At 50.0% G+C, this 25,959-nt stretch overlaps 1 protein-coding gene across 2 annotated transcripts in view; it reads left to right on the top strand.

Annotated features, from left to right (window-relative positions):
- Positions 1 to 25,959, top strand: part of RADX (RPA1 related single stranded DNA binding protein, X-linked) — a 252,126-nt gene that overhangs the window by 10,224 nt on the left and 215,943 nt on the right. The window lies entirely within an intron of this gene.

Below are 25,959 nucleotides of genomic sequence, written 5' to 3' on the forward strand. Positions count from 1 at the left end.
CTGCTTCAAATTGGGGGAGGTCGTTGTTGATTCCCAAAGTGCAGTACCCACACGTGGCATGCCTCTTGTCTGGCCTCGTGACTTGGAGGGGCCTGATGTGGGTTTGGTGAGGGTCACTACTGAATCCCGATGGTGTTGATAAGTCCAATTTCAGGCTTCCCTCGCATCCGTGAAGAAGATGATGGTGCCGTCAGATATTATCTTGAGGCGTGTTAGACCTGACACCCTTAGGGTGGTCACCCCTAACTTTTGCCTGCCTCCCTCCACTTTTTGCACACTGTTTTCGCTGGTTTTTAAACTCTGCACACTTTACCACTGCTAACCTTTGCTAAAGTGCATATGCTGTCCCCTTTTATACATGGTGACATTGGATCATACCCAATTGGACTATTTAATTTACTTATAAGTCCCTAGTAGAGTGCACTATATGTGCCCAGAGCCTGTAGATTAAATGCTACTAGTGGGCCTGCAGCACTGATTGTGCCACCCACTTAAGTAGCCCCTTAACCTTGCCTCAGGCCTGCCATTGCAAGTCCTGTCTGTGCAGTTTCACTGCCAATTCGACTTGGCACTTAAAAGTACTTGCCAAGCCTAAAGCTCCCCTTTTTCTAATTATAAGACACCCTTAAGGTATGCCCTAGGTAACCCATAGGGCAGGGTGCTGTGTATGCAAAAGGCAGGACATGTACCTATGTAGTTCACATGCCCTTGTAGTGTAAAACTCCTAAATTCGTTCTTATACTGCTGTGAGACCTGCTCCCTTCATAGGCTAACATTGGGGCTGTCCTCATACATTGTTTGTGTGGTAGCTGCTGATATGAAAGGAGTAGGAAGGTCATATTTAGTATGGCCAGAATGGTGAATTTGGATTTAATATTAATATTTTAGAAATGCCACTTTGAGAAAGTGAGCATTTCTCTGCACTTAAATTCTTCTCACAATCCCTGTCTGGGTTTAGTTGACAGCTCCTTGTGCATTCTCTCACACACCCCAAACACAGGATACTCAGCCTCACCTGCATACATCTGCATTTTGGCCCTCCTGGGCTGGGAGGGTGGAGGGCCTGCTCTCACACAAAGGACTGCCACACCCCCCTACTGGGACCCGGGCAGACAGGATTGAACTGAAAGGGGACCTGGTGCACTTCTAAGCCACTCTTTGAAGTCTCCCCCACTTCAAAAGCACATTTGGGTATATAAACAGGGCCTCTGCCCCTTCCAACTCAGATATTTCCTGGAGAAGAAAGCTGGAACCAAAACCTGCATCCTGCCAAGAAGAACTGCCTGGCTGTCCAAAGGACTCTCCTGACTGCTTTCTGTGAAGACTGCTGCCTTGCTGTTGGCCTGCTGCCTTGCTGCTCCCTGGCTGTGGTGAAGAAGTGCTCTCCAAGGGCTTGTATAGAGCTTGCCTCCTGTTCCTTGAAGTCTCAGGACCAAAAAGACTTCTCTCTTGCAACTGGACTCCTTGTGCGGCGAAAATTAGACGCACAGCTTGCTAAAACTGACACACAGCCTGCCCTTCTGTGAGAAATTCACTGCACGCTTAATCGGAACGATGCAGAGCAACTTCGCAAGGAGAAGATCGGCGCCTGCGTTGCGACCGGAACTTCGACGCACAGCCCACCGGATCGACGCACAGCTGACCTGGGACGATGCAGCCTGACTTCCAGAGGGGAAATTGATGCAGCGCCTGCTGTGCGGAAGAAAATTCCAGGCAATGCCCACTGGATCGACGCAGCGCTTGTAACTTCGCTCCGCAAGCCCAGGATTCCATGCACAGACCCCCGGGGCATCTGAAAAACCCCGCAACCCGAAGAGGATCCACAACCGAGCGCGGGAAATCGACGCACAGCCATCCCTGGGTGGAAACTAAACAACGCATCGCTGTGTGCGGCCTGAGAAATCGACTCACACCCCTTTTGTTTCTACGCTTCTCCCCCTCTATGGCCCTTTGCGGAGATTTTTCACGCGAACCAGGTACTTTGTGCTTGAAAGAGACTTTGTTTGCTTTAAAAAGACTTAAGACACGTTGGCCTTCATTACAACTCTGGCGGTTGGTGTTTAAGCGGCGGTAATACCGCCAACAGACGGGCAGTAAAAAAAAATGGGATCACGACCCCAGCAGAAACCACTAACCCATACAGCCACTTTAACATTCCGACCGCCACAGCGGTAGTAACAAACACTGCGGCATAAACCACCAACAGACAGGCGGAAGTCAATGTACCGCCCACCCCATCACAATCCACCAGCTTTTCTGGGGCGGTAGCAATGCCATCAAAAGCACGGCATAAACAGTCCTCAGAAGGAGAACTACTCACCTTTCAACACTCAACGAAGAACCAGAATGCCATGGAGCCCGAGCTGCAGGTCCTCCCCATACTGGTCTACCTCCTCATCTACCAGGAGTACGAACGACGGTGGCCATGACCACGGTGAGTACTGCACCTAGTACACAGGGGAGGGGGGGAGAGAGTGACACACACACACACACACGCAACACCCCCACCTCACCCACAACACCATACACACAAACACATGCAACAACATTACATTTACACCCCGTAACCCCCTTGAAGAACACAAGGACAAAAGGAATAGAGTTAAATCAGTGATATTTTAGAAATATTCAGATATACGTAATAATTTTAAAAACTGTATTTACAAAAATAGACAATATGTACATAAGGCAGTACATTGTCAACTCAAAATGGGACAAAACTCATAGGCCAAGCCCACACTTGACTCCTGCCTCAATATGGAGAGAACACTGCAGGGGCATCAGGTCGAAAACGGACAAGCACCTCAGGGGGACGGGGAAGGGGGGGCACCTCAGCCGGAAGATGGAATAATGCCACTGCTCCTGGGGGGGGGCTCCATGCCCACAGCAATATCCTGGGGAGTGCAAAGCGACAGTCTCTCAAGTGGGTGGTTTGCCCACTGCTTGGTCCTGGGGAGTGCAAGGACACAGTCTCCCAAGTGGGTTGCTTCTTCCACTGGTTCTGAAGGGGGCTTTGTGCCCAGTGTGCTTCATCCTGCCAAGGATAGGGTGAGTGGATGCCATTCTCCACTGGTTCTGGAGGGGCCTTTGTGCCCAGTGTGCTTCATCCTGCCAAGGATAGGGTGAGTGGATGCCATTCTCCACTGGTTCTGGAGGGGGCTTTGTGCCCAGTGTGCTTCATCCTACCAAGGGTAGGGTGAGTGGATGCCTTTCTTCACTGGTTCTGGAGGAGGCTTTGTGCCCAGTGTGCTTCATCCTGCCAAGGATAGGGTGAGTAGATGCCATTCCCCACTGGTTCTGGAGGGGGCTTTGTGCCCAGTGATGCAACACCTGGGGCGTGGCTGTTCACAGTACCTTACCTGGGTGTCTGAGGCATGAGATTTGCAGGGACCAGGTTGCATGATAGTCTATAGAGGCAGGGCTAGACTCCACCTGGGGGCGGCTACAGCTGCAAACTGGTGGTAGTGCCGGTGCTGGCGGGGGTGCTGCCAGTGGTGGAGGGAGGCTCCAGGCTTTCTCCTGCAGCCTCGGACAGCTGCCCACTGGGGCTGCTGCTGGCGGTAGTGGTGCTACTGTTAGCGCTGCTTGCAGCAGTGCCAGCGGCAGTGCTAGTGGCAGTGCAGGTGGCGGTGCTGGCCGTGGTGCAGGTGCCGGTGCTGCCAGTGGTGGAGGGAGGCTCCAGCCCTTCTCCTGCAGGCTCGGACGGCTGCCCACTGGGGCTGCTGCTTGCGGCGGAGCAGGTGGCAGTGCAGGTGGCGGTGCTAGCGGCGGGGCTGCTGGCGGTTGTGCTGGTAGCCACCAGGCCTTCACCTGCAACCTCGGACGGCCGAAGTGCCTTGCCTGGTGTTTTCTGCCCCTTCCTCACCTTGGCAGATGGTGGTGTCACCTTGGGTCTGGCAGCCGGAGTCTTTGAGGTGGCCTTGCTGGGTGGTTGTTGCTCCTTCCCCTTGCTAGATGCTGTCCCCCTCTTCACCTTGCCAGGTGGTGGAATGGCTTTGGCCTTAGCAGGGGTTGGTGGCACACTGGCTGGGCTGACGGGTGCCCCCTTTGAGCCTCTGATAGCTGCAGGAACCACAGCAGACGTGGACTTGGTGGTTGAGGTGCTGGGCTGGGTTCTGGCCACCCTGGCCCGAGGGGAAGGACGGGGGGGGAGGGATAGGGAAGAGGTCAGTGTTTGCCAGGAAAAGCTTCTTACGGGTACCAGGGCAGGAAGAGGGAGAGGGTTTGGGAGTGGAGGAAGAGAGAGTGGTTGTAGGAGGTGTCTGTCTGCTGAGTTTGGGTTCAGGTGCATGGGCTGGGTGCTGTTGGGAGGTGGATGGCTGTTGGGTGGGAGGGTGGGTGCTTGCGTTTGTGTACTTTGGGAGGAGGGGTCACAGACACACTGGGAGAGGACAAAGGGGATGTATGCATGAATATGGGGGTGGTGACTGTCAGTGAGAGGTGTGTTGTGATGGGCGTGCTGGTGATGGAGGCAGTGGATGAGGATGTAGTGCATGCAGGTGTGAGTGGAGACGCTACTGGGCGGATGACTAGGAGGAGGGGGACACAGTGGAGGCAGTGGATGTTGGTGTGTCTGCATGGGGATGGTGCTTGTGTGAGTGCCTGTGAGATGAAGTGTGTTTGCCTGAGCCACTTTTGTGTGTTGATTTGTGTGAATGCTGGTCTGAAGGTGTGCTTGGGATAGGCTGGGGTTGAGGGAATTGGGACTGGGTAGAGGACGTTGGAGGTGGGAGGCTCAAGACTGGGACAATGGCTGCCATCAGTGTGGAGGCCAGAGCCTGAAATGCTCTCTGTTGGGCCGCCACGCCAGAGTGAATGCCTTCCAGGTATGCATTTGTTTGTTGCAAATGCCTCTCGACACCCTGCATGGCATTCAGAATGGTTGACTGCCCAACAGTGAGGGATCTCCGGAGGTCAATAGCCTCCTCACTGAGGGCAACAGGGCTGATTGGGGCAGGGCCTGAGGTGCCTGGGGCGAAGGAGATTCCCACTCTCCTGGGTGAGCGGGCACGGGAAACATGCTGAGGGGCTGCAGGGAGGGCGGTGCTGGTACGGGTGGTGGCGGCTGTACCTGTTGTTGGGGTGGGCACAGAGGTGTTCGCCACCGCCAGGGAGCTTCCATCGGAGGAGGAGTCGCTGTCTGTGGTGTCCCATCCTCACCCCTTCGTGGTGCTCCCCTCTCCCTCCGTCCCACTGGTGCCCTCACCATCGGTGGATTCGGCCTTCTGTTTCATGTGAGATGCAGCTCCCTCTGCCCCGGTGCCTCTGCTCCTCCGTCAGATGATGCTATGGACACATGAACAGGGTGACAAAACAAAAAGGGGGGGAGAGACAGAGGATACACTTGGTCATTGCCAGCAACACCTCTACCGTTGGCGTACACAACACACAGGGAGCAGCCCTATGCACTAGGCCATTTACTACCAGTTACTAAGATAGTCACCAGCCCATGGGGTACAATACCTAACACCATTAGCTGCACATCTGAAACCCACAGGACCCTGCCCAGTAGTAGATGCCCACTAACACTATTGGGGTTGGAGTGCTTCAGAGCCTGCCCAACAAGGGACCTACCCTGCCATGTTCGACCTGGCCTTGGGGCACCCAAAGCCCACACCCCCCACCCAGGTAATCCTTAATACGCGCAGTCATGATTCTGAATCTGTACTCACCCCCTTGTGGCTGCTGTGAAGCCTTCAAGTGCCCATCCAACTCTGGATAGGCCACCGCCAGGATGCAGATCATCAGGGGGATCAGGATACAACGGGCACCCCTTCCTCGTTGTGAGGCCAGCCGCAGCTGGGCCTCCGCCATCTTCCTTGCCCAGCGTTGCAGATCCTCCCACCGCTTGCAGCAGTGGGTGCTCTGCTTGTCGAAGACCCCCACGGTCTGCACCTCCTTGGCGATGGCACGCCAAATACCTTTTTTTCTGATGGGCGCTGACGTGCATGGAAAAGACAGCAGAAAAGGGAATTAGTTAACACTCATGGCCCACCAGATCCCTCCCATCCCCTGATGCACATACATTGACCACCATACATGCAGCACTCTGGCCAGGATGCTTCAGCCCCCCCACATGTGGCTTACACACACAGCAATCCATACATTCATGGCCCACGCATCATGCTCCCAGTGTACTCACCTGTTGGTCTGGAGGACCGTAGAGTAACGTGTACTGGGGTAGGACCCCATCCACCAGTTTCTCCAACTCCTCCGCAGTAAAGGCAGGGGCCCTTTCCCCAGACACATGAGCCATTGTCGCTTCCGGACACAGGTCACATCAGCAATTGCAATGTAGGTCCTCTCCTGGAACCCATAGGGCCCAATGATAATAAATGCGAAGTTGCGTGGCGGTTGTCAACCGCCTACCGCAACGGCGCACAACGCCAGCAGAATTACCTCATTTCCACTTGTCCCTCCTCACAGGTCAGGCAGCCTCCATTTCAGGGGGGCACAGGCCATGGCACCTAACTGCGTCACAGCAGACATTGGCATAGCAACTGACTCTTGGATTTACATACAGGGTCTGTAAAGGAAAAGATGCATCATTATTTCAATTGAATATGACCCTCTGCTCACCGTTTTCCTCCATAGGCTTCAACTGCTGAGGATGAATATGAGATGGTGTACATCCTCCGGTGTACAGACCCCTGGTGGACCTTGCGACAATGGAGGACAGACACATTATACTAACATACAGACTTGATTGTGCCACAATCCATCAACTGTGTGCCCAATTGGAGCCAGACCTTATTTCAGCTATCCGCCAGTCCGCAGGTATCCCCCCCCCACTAGTGCAGGTCCTGTCAGTGCTCCATTTCCTGGCAAGTGGTTCCTTCCAAACAACAGTGGCCATGGCGTCAGGGATGTCTCAGCCAATGTTCTCCAACGTGTTGACCAGAGTGTTGTCTGCCCTGCTGAAACACATGTGCAACTACATGGAGGATTTGGCCACAGTGAAAACTGACTTTTATTGCCTGGGACATATCCCCAACATCATTGGTGCCATTGATGGTATACATGTGTCATTTGTCCCCCCCCCCCCACCCCACCTGGAGAAATGAACAAGTGTTCAGTAATAGAAAAAGCTATCACTCTATGAATGTGCAGATGGTGTGTTTGGCGGACCAGTACATCTCCCATGTGAATGCCAAGTATCCTGGCTCTGTGTATGACACCTTCATCTTGAGGAATAGCAGCATCCCATGTGTGATGGGCCAACTCCAGAGGCACCGGGTGTGGCTAATAGGTGAGCCAAGGGCCCCACCCTGTATAAGTTGGTGTCTGGGTATGAGGTTGTCCCTAAGGGTTAGTGTGTGTCTAACAGGTATCCCTCGATATTTGCAAGTGACTCTGGTTACCCCAACCTCTCATGGCTACTGGCCCCAGTGAGGAATGCTAGGCCAAGGGTAGAGGAACATTACAATGAGGCACATGGGCGAACAAGTAGAATAATTGAAAGAACCTTCGGCCTCCTGAAGGCCAGATTCCGGTGCCTTCATCTGACAGGTGGATCCCTGTGCTACTCACCCAAGAAGGTGTGCCAGATCATCATTGCATGTTGCATGTTACACAACCTGACCTTGAAACGCCAGATGCCTTTTCTGCAGGAGAATGAGCCTGGAGATGGTCTTGTGGCAGCGGTGGAGCCTGTGGACAGTGAGGAAGAGGAGGCAGAGGAAGAAGATGTGGACAACAGAAGTAATATAATACAGCAGTACTTCCAGTGAGACACAGGTAAGACACTGTAACTTCTCTTTACATTTCAGTTTTCTGTTGGACTTTGTATATGGCAGCCTGATTTCCCTATGTCTGTGGCCACTTACTGTACCCTTTGGCATCTCTATTTTCAGATATCTGTGCCCCACTCTGGCTCCTGGTATGTTTACTGCTGCCCACTAAAGGTCATACCAATGTATATATTACTGTAAATATGACTTGCAATGTTTTTAGACTGTTGTACTAATAAATATTTAAATCATTTGACAGACTCAAGATTTGTATTTGTTCCAAGGGTGTTTATTTAAGTGCTCCTACATAGAGGGAGATGCGCAATGGGCTGAGGTGAGGGTGGATGAATGTCTAGTTAGAGTCCAGTCTCTTGGTATCACAGGTGCATTGTCCAGTGGGGCATAGGAAGGGGAGTAATGGCAGTTCAAGGTGGACAGGGTGAAAGAGTAGGATAAAAGGGGGACTATCAGGAGAGTCCTATTTCCTGGCGGGGGTCTTGGCAGTGTTCTCTGGCTTCTGCTTGGATCGCAGGGACCTTTTGCGGTGTGGTTCTCCCTCTGCAGGGGGTGGGGTGCTGGTCCTGTGGCGGGGCCTCCTGTCCTCTAGCGCCGGTGGAGGTGGAGGGCTGTTCTTCGGTGTGGCTAGTGTCAGGGCCCTGTTGTTGTGCCACTGCCTCCCTCATGGTCTTGCCCATGTCAGCCAGCACCTCTGCAATGGTGACCAGGATGGTGTAGATGTTTTTGAGGTCATCCCTGATCCCCAGGTACTGTCCCTCCTGCAGCCGCTGGGTCTCCTGCAACTTGTACAGTATCTGGCCCATGGTCTCATGGGAATGGTGGTATGCTCCCAGGATGCTGGTGAGTGCCTCCTGGAAAGTGGGTTCCCTGGGCCTGTCCTTCCCTCTGTCGCACAGTGGTCCTCCCAGTTTCACTGTTGTCCTATGACTCTGTCCCCTGAACCGTGTGCCCACTGCCACTGACCCCAGATTCCTGATCGTCCTGTGTTTGTGGGGTTGCCTGGGGTCCCTGTAGTGGTGGACACACTGCTGATTGACGTGTCCTGGGGACAGTGGCATGGGCCCGCTGGGTGGGTGCTGTGCTGGTGTTTCCTGAAGGGGGAGGGTCTGTGGTGGTTTGGGACTATGCCTGGGTACCCGACTGTCCGGAGGTCCCTGATGGGCCAGGTTGGTCAGTGTGATCCAGGCGTGCAGAGCTGCTGTCATCACTGTGGGCCTCCTCTTGGGGGGGGGGAGGGGTGGTCTGGATGTTGCTGGCAACTCCTCTCCGGTGACGTTGAGTAGGGGTCCTGTGGGATTGAAAATGCAGTGTTATTGTATCTGTGTGTGCCATCCTGTGCATGGGTGTGTTTCCCTGTATGGTTGGGATTGCGCTGTCAGCTTTGCCTTGTGTGCGTGGTGATTTTGTGGGGTAGGTGATTCTCTCTAATGGGCATGCTGTGGTGATGGGTCCATGCAGGTCTGTGATGGGGGTTCATGGATTGGTGTTACATGCAGGGCTTGGTTTTGGGAGGGTGGGTTGTGATAGTGAGGTATATGTGAGGCGGTGGAGTGATGGGGGTGAGAGTAGGGGTAGGAGTTTGTGATGGCATGCAGGTAGGGTGGGGGATATTGTAGTGAAGATTTGACTTACTATAGTCCAGTCCTCCTGCTACTCCTGCGAGGCCCTCAGGATGCATTATTGCCAAGGCTTGCTCCTCCCATGTGGTTAGTTGTGGGGGAGGTGGTGGGGGTCCACCGCCAGTCCTCTGTACAGCTACCTGGTGTCCCACAGAACGCACCTTCCCCCGTAGGTCATTCCACCTCTTCCTGATGTCATCCCTTGTTCTTGGGTGCTGACCCACGGCATTGACCCTGTCCCCGATTCTCTGCCATAGCTCCATCTTCCTAGTAACGGACGTCTGCTGCACCTGTGATCCGAATAGCTGTGGATCTACCCGGATGATTTCCTCCACCATGATCTTTAGCTCCTCCTCCTCTGAAAACCTGTGGTGTCTTTGGGGTGCCATGGATGTGGTGTGAGTGATATGTGTGGGGTGATGTGTTGTGGTGTGTGCTGTGAGGTGTGTGGATGTTGTATGGGTGATGGTGTTCTGTGACTCAGATTGAGTGGGTGCTCCTGGCTTGTGTCTCTCTGTGTTGGCAATCTTTTTTTCAGTGAAAGGGTTGTGGGTAAGGTGGGTGTGTGTTTTATAGTGGTGTAAGTGTGTGGGTGTGGTGTGTGTATGTGTCAGGTGTGTGTATTTTGAGTTGTCCAATGTGGTGTAGTTTTGTAAGTGTGTGTGTGTTTTGAGCACAGCGGTATGAACCGCCAGTGGTTTACCGCGGTTGAATGACCGCCGTGGTGATTAGTGGGTCGTGATACTGTGGACGTATTCCTGTTGGCGTAACAATATGGGTTTTGGTACTGCCACTTTATCACTGACCTTTGGTCTGGCGGTTTTGTGTGGGTGTTTGTATAGTGGCGGATTTCTCAGTGTGGGTCATAATACCTGTAGCGGAATTCCGCCGCAGTCACAGCATGTTGGCAGCTGTCAGCACGGCGGTAGGGGGCATTTACCGCCAAGTTTGTAATGAGGGCCTTTATATCACTTTTCAGTGATATCTCTGCATTTACTTATTGCATCTTTGATCGTTTTGACCTGCAAATATCCAGATAAATGATATATTTTTCTAAACACTGTGTGGTGTATTTTTGTGGTGCTATATTATGTTATTGTATGATTTATTGCACACATACTTTACACATTCCCTTTTAAGTTAAGCCTGACTGCTCAGTGCCAAGCTACCAGAGGGTGGCACAGGATAATTTTGATTGTGTGTGACTTACCCTGACTAGAGTAAGGGTCCTTGCTTAGACAGGGGGTAACCTGACTGCCAACCCAAGACCCCATTTCTAACATTGGTGATCAGCGGTGAAGATAGGACTTCTGTTTCTGCAGTGACATACAGTAGCTAAGTATTTCACTACCTACCCACAGTTGAAGGTCAACTTGATTTTTATCTCTTTTCTGCAATTTCATTTTTCCTGTCAATTTTTGACAAATCCTCATATCAACATGTCTCTAGCTGGGTCTCAAGCAGGAGATGAAGTTTTTGATATGGCTATGGTGGAAACCTACACTGTTAAACAGCTGAGGGCATTCTGCAGGGATATAGGTGTACCTACCCAGAAAGCCTCCATGAAAGAGGAATTCCAAAGGGCGCCTGAGGGCCTGAGCAGAAGCTCCTGCTGAGTAGGATGTTGAGGAGGAGAGTCCAGAGCATGTCCCCTCAGGGGATTTTTTGCCCTCACTAGATGAGATTAGTGCTGCAATTGTGCCCCCTGCAAAACCAGGGAGCAGTGTCTCGGATCAAAGCCTGACCGCAGAGGAAAGGAGACAGGAGAGAGAGTTTCAGTTGCAGATAGCAAAGTTAAAAATTGAGGCTCAACAGGAGGAAAGGAGAGCAGAGAGAGAAGCCAAGCAAGCTGAGGCTTAAAGAGCAGCCAAACAGATTGAAGCTGAAAGAGCTGAAGCTGTAGCTGAGAGAGCCTTGGCTAAGAAAAAACTGTTGTTGGCTCATGAACTGAGTCACATGGAGCTGGAGATCAAGGCGAGACAGTCTGAGTCCAGCAGTGATGGTGGCAGCATATGTGCAGGGCTGGTTGGGGACAAACAGGTTCGAATACCCAAGAATGTGGTGTCATGTTTTGTGGTGGGAGATGACATTGATAAGTGGCTGGCTGCCTATAAAGTTGCAATAAGGGCCCATGGGACACCTGAGGAGCACTGGGGGGCGGCCATGTGGTTTTATTTACCATCCTTAGGGAGGGACACACTTCTCACACTTGCTCCACAGAATAGAAATGACTACTCACACATGAAAGCCGCTTTACTGGCCAAGTTTGGGCTGACCCCTGAGAGATACCATCAGAGGTTCAGGGACAGCACCAGACTTTCAACACAAACTTGGGTGGATTGTTATGATTTCTCCAACAAGGCACTGGATGAATAGGTGCGGGGCAGCAAAGTAGATGATTATAAAGCAGGGATGTGGAATTCCTATCACCCGACGCCCGGGACATCTTGTTTGGGGTCAAGGGCAACAAGTTTTTATGTTTACTTTGTCCTTGGGACAAGTAGGCCCAACCCTCTGCAGCACAAACCCTTTGGCTGCCTGTTTACAGAGAGTGGAACTCTATACAGTTGAGGTAATGTATTTCCAAAAGATAATGCTGTTCGAACTTGTATTTATGGTTCATTATTTGAAAACCTTCATTATTAGGGTGAGTGCTGTAAATAAATGTTTTAAGGTCACACTTCACTACTGACGTTGGTTCCAGTACAAATAAAAAAAACGTGTATACACATGTTTGAAAAGTTTAGGCTATGAGGCTAAGTATAATGCTCCCAGAATGCTCTCCGATTAGATGCAAATGAGGTGTCATTTAGTAAAATGTTTTGATGCATGCTAGTATTTCCCAAAAATATTTCTAATGGAAAATCAGTGTAACCATTTTCAACACGATTATGGGAAGCATGAAAATAAACAAACACTGACAAAGCCAACTGATCTGACATATCTTTATAAGTCTTTTAGTTTCATCAATGCGTGTCTTGTTTTGACATGGCTTTTGTAACACTTTATTGTTGTGGGAGCTACCAGGCCTTCAACATTGTAACAAACACTGGCAAAAAAAAACAAAAACGTTTTAGAACTCTAAAAGCACACGTTGCCACCAGTGGCATAACAAAGGCCCCGCAGCCGCCCTCCAGGGGACCCCTTCAGCACAGCACCTGCCCTGAGTGAGTCTGGAGAGGGGGCTCCTCCATGTTCTTTGCAAAGGGGCACCCTCCAGTTTCGTTACGTCACTGATTGCCACTGTAGTTCCTGACACTGAACAAAACTACTTTGTGTGCCAATATGCTCCTTGTGGAAGAGAAGAATGCGATCACTCACAGTAAAGCCAGCCGAAAGAGAGAGAAATAGACGTTTAATAAAAACAAAATGTCTTTAACACCAGACCTAATTAGGGACCAAGACCCACATGTAGGTAGCTTTTTGCATGTCGCAAACAGCGACTTTCGCTGTTTGCGACGTGCAAAAAGCACATTGCGATGCACAAACCCAGTTTTGCGATTCGGTAACCTGGTTACCGAATCGCAAAACGGGTTTGCGACTCGCAATTAGGAAGGGGTGTTCCCTTCCTAATTGCGACTCGCAGTGCAATGTAGGATTGTTTTGCGAACGCGGGCGCAAACCAATCGCAGTTTGCACCCATTTCAAATGGGTGCTACCACTTTCACAAAAGGGAAGGGGTCCCCCTGGGACCCCTTCCCCATTGTGAATGTCACTGTAAACATTTTTTCAGAGCAGGCAGTGGTCCGCAGGACCACTGCCTGCTCTGAAAAAATGAAACGAAAACGTTTCATTTTTCGTTTTTGTAATGCATCTCGTTTTCCTTTAAGGAAAACGGGATACTTTAAAAAATAAATAAAAAAAAACTACTTTATTGAAAAGCAGTCACAGATATGGTGGTCTGCTGTCTCCAGCAGGCCACCATCCCTGTGAGGCCGCCATTCGCAAGGGGGTCGCAAATTGCGACCCACCTCATGATTATTCATGAGGTGTGCATTTGCGAAGCCCTTGCGAATCACAGATTGTGTCAGGGACACCATCCTACATTCGGATTTGCGACTCGCAATTTGCAGGTCGCAAATCTGAACCTACCTACATGTGGCCCCAAATTCTTAAAGAAAGTCACAAAAGTGCACCCATGGTATATGTCGTACCCCTATAAAATATTTGTGAACTGTATTTTAGCATGGGTAAATACGCATGTGTAGATTTGCTCATGTGAAAATCTATTGAGCATTTGCAAGTTCATTTTCCCTCCAGCCACTTTCAACCCAACCCTGGAAGAAGTTCTAATTCTGCCATTGTCAGGAGTAAATGTCCAACCTTTCTTATTATGGGAAAATATTAGAGAGAAGCTGGTGAAGATCTTTAAAACATGCAGGTTAGTAGGTTTGCAGACTCAAAGGCATTCCAGCCCTGGAACTATTGCTTACTGCTACCTCCAGCCCCAGTATGCAGATCTGCAGAAAGGTGGAAAAATAAGGAAATTGCTACAGTAGGGATTGAAACTGCAAGTATTCAAGCCCTACTATGGTAGTAGCCCTGGCATAATCAGAGAGGCTATTATCAGAGCTCTTGCATAATGAGATTGCCGCCATAATTTGGCGCCACACTACATGGCACCAAAGGGACAAGTAGATCTTTTTACAGGACAAGTAGATTTGAGAAGCAACCTGTCCAGTGGACAAGTAGATATTTTAATAAATTCCACACCCCTGATAAAGGGTTATATGACTTGATTCTGAGGGAGCATATGCTCAATATTTCTTTTACAGTGTTGCGCCAACACTTGATAGATAGTAAGCTGACTAACCCCAGGAAGCTTGCTGAGGAGGCAGACCTCTGTGTTAGCACCAGAGTGTCCAAGAAGGCATCTGAGGGGCACTCCCACAAAGTTGGTCAGGGTTCCCAACAGAAGAAAGAGGGGGGAAAGAAACTTAAAGATAAGGAGTTCTCAAAAGGCCTCCAAAAGAATTCCCGGGGGGTTAGCGGGGGGGGTCGATACCATTCCTCTTCTACATTTGGGAAGAAGCCAGGGTATTTTGATAAAACATTAGGGAAATTCATCCCCAAATGCTTAGAGTGCTACCAGCATGGACACTCTAAGGGCGACTCCCAGTGTCCCAAGAGGGCACAGTCCACTACTGGACAGACACCTGGGTTGGCTAGTGTAGTGCTTGGGGGGGAGACAGTCCCAGTTAACTTTGGGGGGGCAGGCAGAGGTTTCCCTAGTGTCCCTGGGGGAAAGAGAGATGGTGCCTAAAGCCTACATGCCAGAAAATACTTCCAAGTATAGGCAGTGGGTCACCATTGATGGGCAAAGGGTGGAGGCTCTGCGTGACATAGGAGCCAGTATGACTACTGTCAAGAGTCAGCTGGTGTCATCAGAGCAATTAGTCCCTAATACATTCCACCAGGTCATAGTCACTGACAATGGTGAGAATCGCCTACCGGTGGCTCTGGTTCCCTTTGAGTGGTAGTGGTGGTGGTGGGGGGGTAAGGGGGGGAGGGTGTCTGGTACTCTGAAAGTAGCTGTGAGTCCTGCCATGCCTGTAGGTTGTCTGTTAGGCAATGATCTTGAGCATACTGCCTGGAAAGAGGTAGAGCTCAGATCCCACCTGGAGATGTTAGGGTTGCTTGAGTGGGTCTGCATGACCACACGGTCCATGGCTGCCCGGGAATGGAGTCCAGGGGGTCTGGAGCCTGGAACAATGGCCCAGACAGCTGCAAAGAGGAAGGGCAAGAGGCGCGTGAAACCCACCTCAGATATTCCCACAGTGGTGGATGGGGCCCCTGAGCCAACTGGTGAAGACATAGCTGACCTGGGTAATCTGCCTGAACTTGCTGGCTGGCAAGTAGAGGGTGGGCCAACCAGGGCAGAATTCTGCAAGGCGCAGAAGGAATGCCCCACCCTTGAGGGTCTGAGGCGACAGGCCACAGCCCAAGCAGCAGGTGACGCCTCTGGCAATCACCATATTTACTGGGAGACTGATCTCCTTTACAGTGACCTGAGGTTCCAAGTCCTGGGGCAGCACGGGTGCTGGTGGTCCCCCAGTGTTAACGGGCCTTCCTACTGGGTCTGGCTCACGACATTCCCCTGGCAGGACACCTGGGCCAAGACAAGACCTTTAACAGGCTTGTCACCCACTTGCATTGGCCCAGAATGAGGTTAGCCTCAGATAATTCCTGCAGAGCTTGCTCCACCCGCTAAGCTAGTGGGAAGACAGGGAAAAAGCTTAAGGCTCCCCTGTTTCCACTTCCCATCGTTGGCACCCCCTTTGAAAGGGTGGGCATTGACATTGTTGGTCCCTTGGACGCCAAAACGGCCTTGGGCAACAGGTTTATCCTGGTTTTGATGGACCATGCCACCCACTATCCATAGGCCATCCCTCTGAGAACAGTAACTGCACCGGTGGTGACCAGAGCCCTGTTGGGAATATTTACCCGTGTGGGATTCCCTAAGGAAGTTGTGTCTGACAGGTGCACAAACTTCATGTCTGCGTACATGAAGCCCATGTGGGATGAGTGTGGGGTGACCTACTGGTTTACAACCCCTTATCATCCTCAATCCAGTGGGCTTGTTGAGAGTTTCAACAAGACCCTGAAAGGTATGATTAGTGGCCTGACTGAAGCCATGAGGCTTCCTCTTACCATGCCTGTTGTTTGCCTACCGGGTGGTGCCCCAGAAAGGGGTAGGGTTCAGCCCCTTTGAGCTTCTCTATGGTCCCCCGTCAGGAGATGTAATGACCGGAAGACCACTCTGGTTGAGTTCTCACTTGGAGACAAGGTTTGGGTGAAGGAGCCAGTAGAGCCCAGGGCTCTCCAGGATCTCTGGACTGGCTCCTTTGAGATCAAGGAGCGTAAAGGAGAGGCCATTTACCTAGTGGACCTCAAGACCCCTAGGCACCCCCTAAGGGTCCTCCATCACAACAGGCTCAAACCTCATTTTGAGAGGTCTGAGATCAGTATGCCCCTGGTCACAGATGAGGGCATGGAAGAGGAGAGTGAACCTCTCCCCAACCTCCTCTCTGCCAAACAAGGTGATGGCTCAGTGGAGAGTGTCATTCTCTCTAACTCCCTGACTCTAAATCAGAGAGGAGACTGCTAGAGCTGTTCTCTTTCCTGTTCTCCCTTACTCCTGGACTGACCCACCTATGTGTTCATGACATTGCCACAGGTGACATTCCTCCTGTGAAGAACAAAATTTACAGGTTATCGGATAAGGTGAAGGCCAGCATCAAGCAGGAGGTCTCCAAGATGTTGACTTTAGGGGTTATTGACAAATCCAGTAGTCCCTGGGCCAGCCATGTGGTGCTGGTTCCTAAGGCTGCTGCACCCGGTGCAAAGCCAGAACTCAGGTTCTGCGTGGACCACCGGGGTCTCAACTCAGTCACACAGACTGATGCTCACCCCATCACCCGAGCTGATGAGCTCGTTGACAGGCTAGACGATGCCAAGTTCTTGAGTACATTTGATCTTACATCAGGGTACTGGCAGATCGCCCTGACTGAGGGGGCTAAAGAGAGATCTGCATTTTCCACACCTGGTGGCCATTACCAGTTCCGGGTGATGCCCTTTGGGTAGAAAAATGCCCCCGTTACCTTCCAACGGTTGGTTAACTGGGTCCTACCTGGCAAGGATGCCTACTGCGCAGCCTACCTAGACGACATAGCTGTCTACAGTTCCAGCTGGGAGGAACACCTGCTCCACCTCAAGGAGGTGCTTCAAGCTCTGCAACAGGCAGGCCTGACCATCAAGGCTAGTAAGTGCCAGATTGGGCAGGGTTCGTGGTGAACTTGGGACACCTAGTAGGTGGTGGCAAGGTGTAGCCACTCCAGGCCAAGATTGAAACTATCAAGGCCTGCAACCACCTAGAACCCAAACAGAGGTGAGAGCCTTCTTAGGCCTCTCTGGATACTACCGTACATTTGTCAAGGGCTATGGTACCATTGTGTCACCCTTGACAGAATTCACTTCCAAGAAACAACCTGGGTTGGTGAATTAGACAGAGGCTTGTCAGAAAGCCTTTGATTCCCTGAAGGAAGCCATGTGCACGGCCCCCGTGCTCAAGGCCCCTGAATACTCCCAGGAATTTATTGTGCAGACGCTTCAGAGCATGGCATCGGGGCTGTTCTAGCACAGCTAAATGAGGAGGGCTCAGACCAACCAGTAGCCTTTATTAGCAGAAGGAGTGGAGTGCTATTGAGAGAGAAACATTTGCCGTGGTTTGGGCACTAAAGAAGCTGAGACCCTACCTGTTTGGGACTCACTTCCGGGTTCAGACAGACCACAGGCTTGTCAGATGGCTCTTGCAGATGAGGGGTGATAATCCTAAACTCTTGAGGTGGTCCATTTCCCTACAGGGGATGGACTTTACTGTGGAGCAACGCCCAGGGGTTGACAACGCCAATGCTGATGGTCTCTTCAGATACTTCTGCCTTAGCGATGAAAGCTCCCAGGAGGTTGGGTAGCTCTCCCCACTTTCAGCTGGGGGAGGGACACATGTTAGACCTGACAGCCTTAGGGTGGTCACCCCTAACTTTTTGCCTGCCTGCCTCCACTTTTTGGACACTGTTTTATTGATGGTTTTAGGACTCTGCACACTTTACCACTGCTAACCAGTGCTAAGGTGCATATGCTCTCTCCCTTTAAACATGTTAACATTGGATCATAACCAATTGGACTATTTAATTTACTTATAAGTCCCTAGTAGAGTGCACTATGTGTGCCCAGGGCCTGTAGATTAAATGCTACTAGTGGGCCTGCAGCACCGATTGTGCCACCCACTTAAGTAGCCCCTTAACCTCGTCTCAGGTCTGCCATTACAAGGCCTGTGTGTGCAGTTTCACTGCCAATTCAACTTGGCATTTAAAAGTACTTGCCAAGCCTAAAGCTCCCCTTTTTCTACATATAAGACACCCCTAAGGTATGCCCTAGGTAACCCATGGGGCAGGGTGCTGTGTAGGCAAAAGGCAGGACATGTACCTATGTAGTTCACATGTCCTGGTAGTGTAAAACTCCTAACTTCGTTATTACACTGCTGTGATACCTGCTCCTTTCATAGGCTAACATTGGGGCTGCCCTCATACATTGTTTGAGTGGTAGCGGCTGATCTGAAAGGAGTAGGGAGGTCATATTTAGTATGGCCAGAATGGTGAAGTTGGATTTAATATTACTATTTTAGAAATGGCACTTTTAGAAAGTGAGCATTTCTGTGCTCTTAAATCCTTCTGTGCCTTGCAATCCATGTCTTGGTGGGTTTAGTTGACAGCTCCCTTGTGCATTCACTCCCCAAATACAGGATACTCAGCCTCACTTCCATACATCAGCATTTTGAATGGGTCTTCCTGGGCTGCGAGGGTGGAGGGCTTGCTCTCACACAAAGGACTGCCACACCACCTACTGGGACCCTGGCAGACAGAAGTGAACTGAAAGGGGACCTGGTGCACTTCTAAGCCACTCTTTGAAGTCTCCCCCACTTCAAAGGCACATTTGGGTATATAAACAGGACCTCTGCCCCTTCCAACTCAGACACTTCCTGGAGAAGAAAACTGGAACCACAACCTGCATCCTGCCAAGAAGAACTGCCTGGCTGCCCAAAGGACTCACCTGACTGCTTTCTGCGAAGGACTGCTGCCTTGCTGTTGACTTGCTGTCTTGCTGCTCTCTGGCTGTGGTGAGAAAGTGCTCTCCAGGGGCTTCGATAGAGCTTGCCTCCAGTTTCCTGAAGTCTCAGGACCATAAAGACTTCTCTCTTGCAACTGGACTCCTTGTGCGGCACAAATTCGACACACAGCTTGCTAAAACCGACGCACAGCCTGCCTTGCGGTAAGAAATTCACTGCACGCGAACTGGGACGACGCAGCGCAACTTCGCAAGGAGATGATCGACGCGGCCCACCGGATCGACACAACATTTGTGACTTCGCTCCGCAAGCCCAGGATTCCACACACAGACCCCGGGGCGTCTGATAAACCCCCCAACCCGAAGAGGATCCACGACCGTGCGCCAGAAATGGGCGCACAGCTGTCCCTGCATGGAAACTAAACAACGCATTGCAGAGTGCGGCCAGAGAAATCGGCACACACCCCTTTGTTTCTACTCTTCTCCTCCTCTGCGGCCCTTTGTGAAGATTTGTTCACGCAAACCAGGTACTTTGTGCTTGAAAGAGACTTTGCTTTAAAACATCTAAATACACTTTATATCACTTTTCAGTGATATCTCTACATTTACTTATTGCATCTTTGATCGGTTTGACCTGCAAATATCCAGATAAATATTATATATTTTTCTAAACACTGCGTGGTGTATTTTTGTGGTGCTATATTGTGTTATTGTATGATTTATTGCACAAATACTTTACACATTGCCTTCTAAGTTAAGCCTGACTGCTCAGTGCCAAGCTACCAGAGGGAGGGCACAGTATAATTTTGATTGTGTGTGACTTACCCAGGCTAGAGTGAGGGTCCTTGCTTGGACAGGGGATAACCTGACTGCCAACCAAAGACCCCATTTCTAACAAGGCGGGTTTGCAACAACAGTAAATATTGTACCCCCAATTGTCAACAACGCCGTTTGACTTCCAGGAAGGAGTGCTAACACTGGACTGCTAGGTTATAATCAGGAAAGAGTATGATGGTTTTGTCCTCTACCTGGAGTGGGCCCGCCTGTCTATCGGCATGGAGGATAGCACTACGGTCCTTGAAGTGGAAGAGTTTAACCAGCATGGGGTGCGGAGACAGGGACCCTGGTGTTGGGCGCCAAGCCGGGACATGGTGAGCCATTTCCAGGGAAAATCAAGGAGTGAGATCCAATGGTGAAATTAACATCTTAAGTCAAGTGTCCAGATATCTAAGGGGGTCCAGACCCTCTGTCTTCTCCACAAACCCCAGGAAGCAAATTTTACTCCTTCGGGAGTGGCCCTCCAGGTCATCAGCTCTGTCCTCATGATTCCGTGCACGGTCTTGCAATTCCTGAATTGTGGGCTGATTGCCTGATGCCAGTGGCTGTAGGGTTCCAAGTGTTTTCTTTCCATTAGAGAATTTGTCCAAGAGCTTGAGGTGGTCATCACATAGGAAGCTTAATTCTGCAGCTTAGGTTTCGAGCCGGGTCTCTGTGTAGACTCTGAAGTGTTTAGTAGCTGCCAGCACCTTGTCCAGTTGTTAGAGATAGATAGGGGTGGTGTGCCTCCCCGCATCAGGGTGTCCAGGTGTTAGACCTGGCAGCTCTTGGCGTGGTTTCCCTGTACTTTCTGCTTCAGCCTTCCTGCTTTTGGACCCTGTGTTGCAATTCGTTTTAGCTGGTTTTGATACTCTGGTTACTTTACCACTGATAACCAGTGCTAAAGTACAAGTCCTCTCTCTCTTAATTATATTGGTGATTGTTTATCCATGATTGGCAGGGGTGTGGAATTTAATAAAATACCTACTTCCCGTGGGACAAGTTGCTTCGTAAATCTACTTGTCGTGTAACAAACCCCACTTGTCCCTTTAGTGACGTGTAGTACGGCTACAAACCATGGCAACAATCTCAGTATATAGGGGCTCTGATAATAGCCTCTCTGATATGCCAGGGCTCATACTATAGTAGGGTTCGAATAAAGAAAATCCCTTATTTTACCTCCTGTCTGCTGATGTACATACTGAGGATGTAGGTAGCAGGAAGCAATAGTTCCAGGTTTGGAATGCCCTTATGAGTCTGTGCAAACCTGCGAACTTGCATGTTTTAGGGTTTTTACCAGGTCTTCTCTAATTGTTTTTGATACTGAGAAAGCTTGGACATTTATTTCTGACTGTTTGGGGGAAAAAAGTAATTGGCGGGAGAGTGAACTTGTAAATGCTCAACAGATTTTTGCATGAGCAATTTTAGGCATACATATTTGCTTGAGCTAAAATGTAGTTCACAAATATTTTCTAGGAATACCATTTCCTGGCCTACTTCTGTAAATTCTTCATAATTCATGAGTTGTAAATCTGCACTAATGCAAGGCCGTATACCATGGGTGCAGTTTTGTAAATTCCTATAAGAATTGGGCCCCTAATTAGGTCTGGTAGTACCCAAGACCATTTGTTTTTATTACACTCTGTCTCTCTCTCAATCTGTCTATTGGCTGGCTTCACTTTGAGTGACAGCACTGTGCTCTTTTACGAGGAGCATATCGGCACAGAAAGAAGATTTGTTCAATACCAGGAACTACTGTGGCAATGTGTGCTTTTTGAGATAAAAAAATATTTTAGCTTTTGCCCATGTTTGTTATAATAGTGAGGGCACAGCAGCTCCCACAACAATAGTTTTCCACAACCATGTCAAAACAAGACACGCAGAGACAAAACCAAAAGTCTGACGACCAAAGTTGAACCTACTGACTTTGACAATGCTTGTTTATTTTCATGTTTTCCATTATCTTACTCACTAGAGAGGGTATGGTCCCTTTCAGGTTTTCCTATTGTGTCCTCTTCTTTCTTTTGATGGGTTAGAGGGCTGTGTGTCGCTTTATCTGTACTTTCATTTCTGACATTTAGTTGTATTGGTTGTTGTGGTTGTTGACTAATAATGCCCTAAGAATAATTAGTTGCGTCAATCTTTTCTTTCTGTTCTATGGATTAGCTAGACTCTGGGTCTACCTACAGCAGGGTTGTGAAAGTAGATTTAGTATCGGATTGCATTTAGGTGGGCCTTTATTACATTTAAAGATGGCCGCATCAGTTATTGCATTGGTCATGTAACATGTGACTACCTGTATGCACTGTAATAGGGAGACAGAAACTCTGGGTATTAGTTAGGCATTTTTGCAAGTTTAAGATGGCCGACATAGTCATCGGAACGGTCGCATGACCTTTTACTTCCTTATTTAAACTCATCGGGCAGGCCAGCAATGTTTGATTCTGACTCACACGTGTTGAGCATATGCGCATGTGTTTAGCGGATGCGGACGGAGACAGACGCTAGCAGTCCATATTTAAAAGGTATGAGCACGCTGCAATAGAGGCAGTGTTTTTCTAGAGTTTGTTGTATGGCCGTTAAGCAATTTTAATATTTTAATCCTTGTGGATTTGTTTACTTAGGCTTGTAGGTTGAAGTCCCCTTGTTTGCTGCAACTTGTTTGCAACCTGTTTTAAGTAGCAGAATATAGCTATTCTGGTTGGGATCCTGGCACGGTGTAGTTTATGGTGCACATTTGCTATGTTTTGAAAGTATTTTTTTATTTATTTTCCTAGTCTTATAGGTGGTGGCTTATACTAGTATCCACACCTGTGTTTATGGTGTTTTCTTGGGTTCAACAGGCTGTACACATGGTGTGATTTGATAGATTGCACATACTGTTTTATAATTAATTTCCCTTATGTGTAGGTATTATTTAACAACACTTAGTCCTGATGATGGTCTGATGGACCTCTGACTGCCACTACAGACTGACACATTGACATTACCTTCTCATTTGACAAGCTGAATTGAAAGTTCATGCTATTGCTTGAACTGGGACTAAAAAACAGGCAATTATTGTGCAGGACTTTCATGAGGAGGGTTATAACCCATTCCTGGATTTTCTGTTGGGATTCAATCTAGTGATCTTGGGGGGTTATATATAGTGTTGTTGATTATGAGATGGACATTAGTTGGATTTTTTTTTTTTTAACTTCCTGAATCTTATTAAGTAATGTATTGGATTTTAACAGTACAGAGTTCTCTTATTCATTAATTGAAGACTGGGTCATATGCATGCATACTATATCTAACAAATTCCCTTAGGAGCATTTTTAAGTGAGACTTTTAGAAAATGGGGATTTTCTTGCTTAACCTTTTTGTGCCACTGCCTGCTTGTGGAATCCACGTCTGGGTCAGAATAACAGTTGGGCTGTTTGTGAATTCCTACTAGACAGTGACACAAAGGGAGCTGGGGAGTGTGCTGCATATCCTGATGAGTCTCTTGTGCTAGAGTGGGGAGGGCGGAGCGGACACTTGCACCTGAAAGGGCTGTTACTGTCTTCACACAATACAGTCTCCAACCCCCTGGTGTGTCAGGGGCCACGCCTGGGCAAGGCAGGATCTTGTAAACAACTTTGAAGTTTGCCTACTTCAAAGGCAGAAATGGGTATATGTAGTGGACTCAAAACCCCAGCCTTTTAGATCACTTCTGGACCAAGAGGAACCTCTGCCAAATAGAAGAGCTTGATGCTTGAGGAGGACCTGCCACACAGACTGTTGCTTTGCTGTGCTGGCCTGCTGCTTCTGCGTAAGAGGGAAAGGACTGGACTCTGCTTTCTGCAATCCTGCTGGTGAAGTGTCTCCAAGGGCTTGGACTGAGCTTGCCTCCTGTTAAGAAGTCTCAGGGACAGCAAAGACTTCACTTACCAGCCTCTGGGTCTGCTTGCACTGGATCCTAGCTCACCAGGTGGTGCCTACTCCAGTCTCTGGGCCCCTGGGAGTGAAAGCTTGTTTAAACACAAGAAAAACCAGTGCACCGACTCCGGATGACACCGGGACCGATGCCGCTGCTTGAGCCCGTGACACTGCCTGCAACCGAAGCCATGGTCCCTATTGGGGTGTGACGAGGTTACTGACATTGCAGGCCTGATGCCGCTGCAGATACGCTGACGTCCCGTGACCTTGTAAGTCCTGAGTGCCGTGTCACTGACGTCTGTGACACACGACTCTGCCGTGGCGCCTGCAGCCTCGTGGCATGACCGCAACCCCGTGAGGTCACCACACCACGTATTGACCCGCCAGATTCATCTACTCCACTGGAGCATAAGGAACCGACTTTCACACTGACGCCGCACCAAATCCTGCAACGCCTCTCCTCCCAGACTCTGTGCACCGGCTTGTTTCTTCGTTTACCAAAGCTACTTACCTGGGGTCCGTGTGACTCCGTGACCAGCGCCATTGGCGTCTGAATGTTGGGAACGACTCTGTCACGATGCAGCTATAAGTCCAAATTGAGGCTCATGTGTTTTTAAGTGTGTTATTCAACTATAATCTTTGAAAATTCATAATTTTGTTTGCATATGTTGGATTTTTGTCGTTTTGGTCTTGTTTCATGTAGATAAATATTGGCTGTTTTTCTAAACTCGTGTTGAGTCCTTTAATGGTGTTTTCACTGTGTTACTGTGTGTGATTGTACAAATACTTTACACATTGCCTCTGAGATAAGCCTGACTGCTTGTGCCAAGCTACCAGTGGGGTGAGCAAGGGTTATCTGAGCAGTGTATCTCCCTTACCCTGACCAGAGTGAGGGTCCCTGCTTGGACAGAGTGCAAACTGACTGCCAACCAGAGACTCCCTTTCTAACACCAGGATTACAGAGGACAGGCTTTCTGAAGCTGGCGTTGGGGCAGGAGTGCCAAAGTGTAGTCTGCCCATGGTGAGTGGTTTCACTTGTTCAGTGATAGGAGTAGGGGATGAAGTTCTGGGTGACAATCTGTCGAGCAGGATAACTAACTAGGGATGTGGTGGGGGAAAGAGAAAAAATGATTTTAGTGTTGGCTCTGGGCCGTTTGCCAGTCTTCCCCTGCACCCAAAATCCAGTGCTGACCAAGGGGGGCACAGGAGTGGAGGGCCCAAAGACCTGTAGCTGGATCAAAACAGCCCAGTGTGGTGGAGGCAAGAATTACTGGGGGTGGTGGGAGGGGTGGCTAGTGGGTTACCAGGTTCACCACCGCCTCGAGGACCAAGCGAGGTCAAGGTCTTGAAATAACTCCCAGTGGGTCAGTTAGGTGGTCAATGGTGGGAGGGGGCAAAAGTCAGGGTCAGCTGGCCCGCTCTATGTCGCAGGAGTTCCTTGCATGCCTCGGTGATGGCGCAGAAGCAACGGTAAGGAGTTGGAGTGGGTGGGAAGTGACAAGTGCCCTCACGCACATCAAGGAGAGCTCCCCCTTGATGGGGGTGTTAGCAGTGTGGGGAGAGAGAAACAGTAGTACGTGGGGTGCCCGCCTCAGTGGGAATTTGCCAGGGTGCCACAGTCCTGCATGACTTTTAGAGAGAAACAGAGGGGGCCCACCAAAGGAAATGCAATACGAAGGCAGCTGTGCTGCGTAAAATCTTGGGGACTAAGCTTTTGGAGGCCCCTTTGTCATGTGGTACCCTCCTCACGCCTCGATTGTGGAGCAGAAGTGGGGGAGTCCAGTTGAGAGCAGTTAGTGAAGGAGGGATTCTTCTTCCATATCGCCTGGCTGTGCGGCCCTGGGGTATGTTCTTCCAGCAGACTATAGGTGCGATGATGCAGGCCCACGCTGGGTCGTACAAGGGGCCACTGTAGGGGAGCTGGCATCCTGGCCTCCTTGCTGGTGTGTCAGCCTTACTTCCCTCGCCGCAGCAAGAGAGGGTTTGTGTAGTGCTCCATGGCACTGAGGATGGAACTCCTGCCACACACCTCGATTTTGAGTGCTGATGCAGGGGAGCCGGATGCAGGCAGGCTGGCGAGTGTTAGTTACCCAATGTCTCTTGTCCAAATGACACCTGGGACCTCTCTGCTCAGCTAGATGTTGCCGTGGTGCTTCGGCCCCGCCCCCCCCCGGGTGACCAGGGGGGGCCCGCTGTAAAGGAGCGGGTGCCAGAGATTAACCATTTTCGCCACAACAAGGACATGTGTATAC

Source organism: Pleurodeles waltl, chromosome 2_1 (genome assembly GCF_031143425.1).
Source record: "Pleurodeles waltl isolate 20211129_DDA chromosome 2_1, aPleWal1.hap1.20221129, whole genome shotgun sequence".
Taxonomy (NCBI): Eukaryota; Metazoa; Chordata; class Amphibia; order Caudata; family Salamandridae; genus Pleurodeles; species Pleurodeles waltl.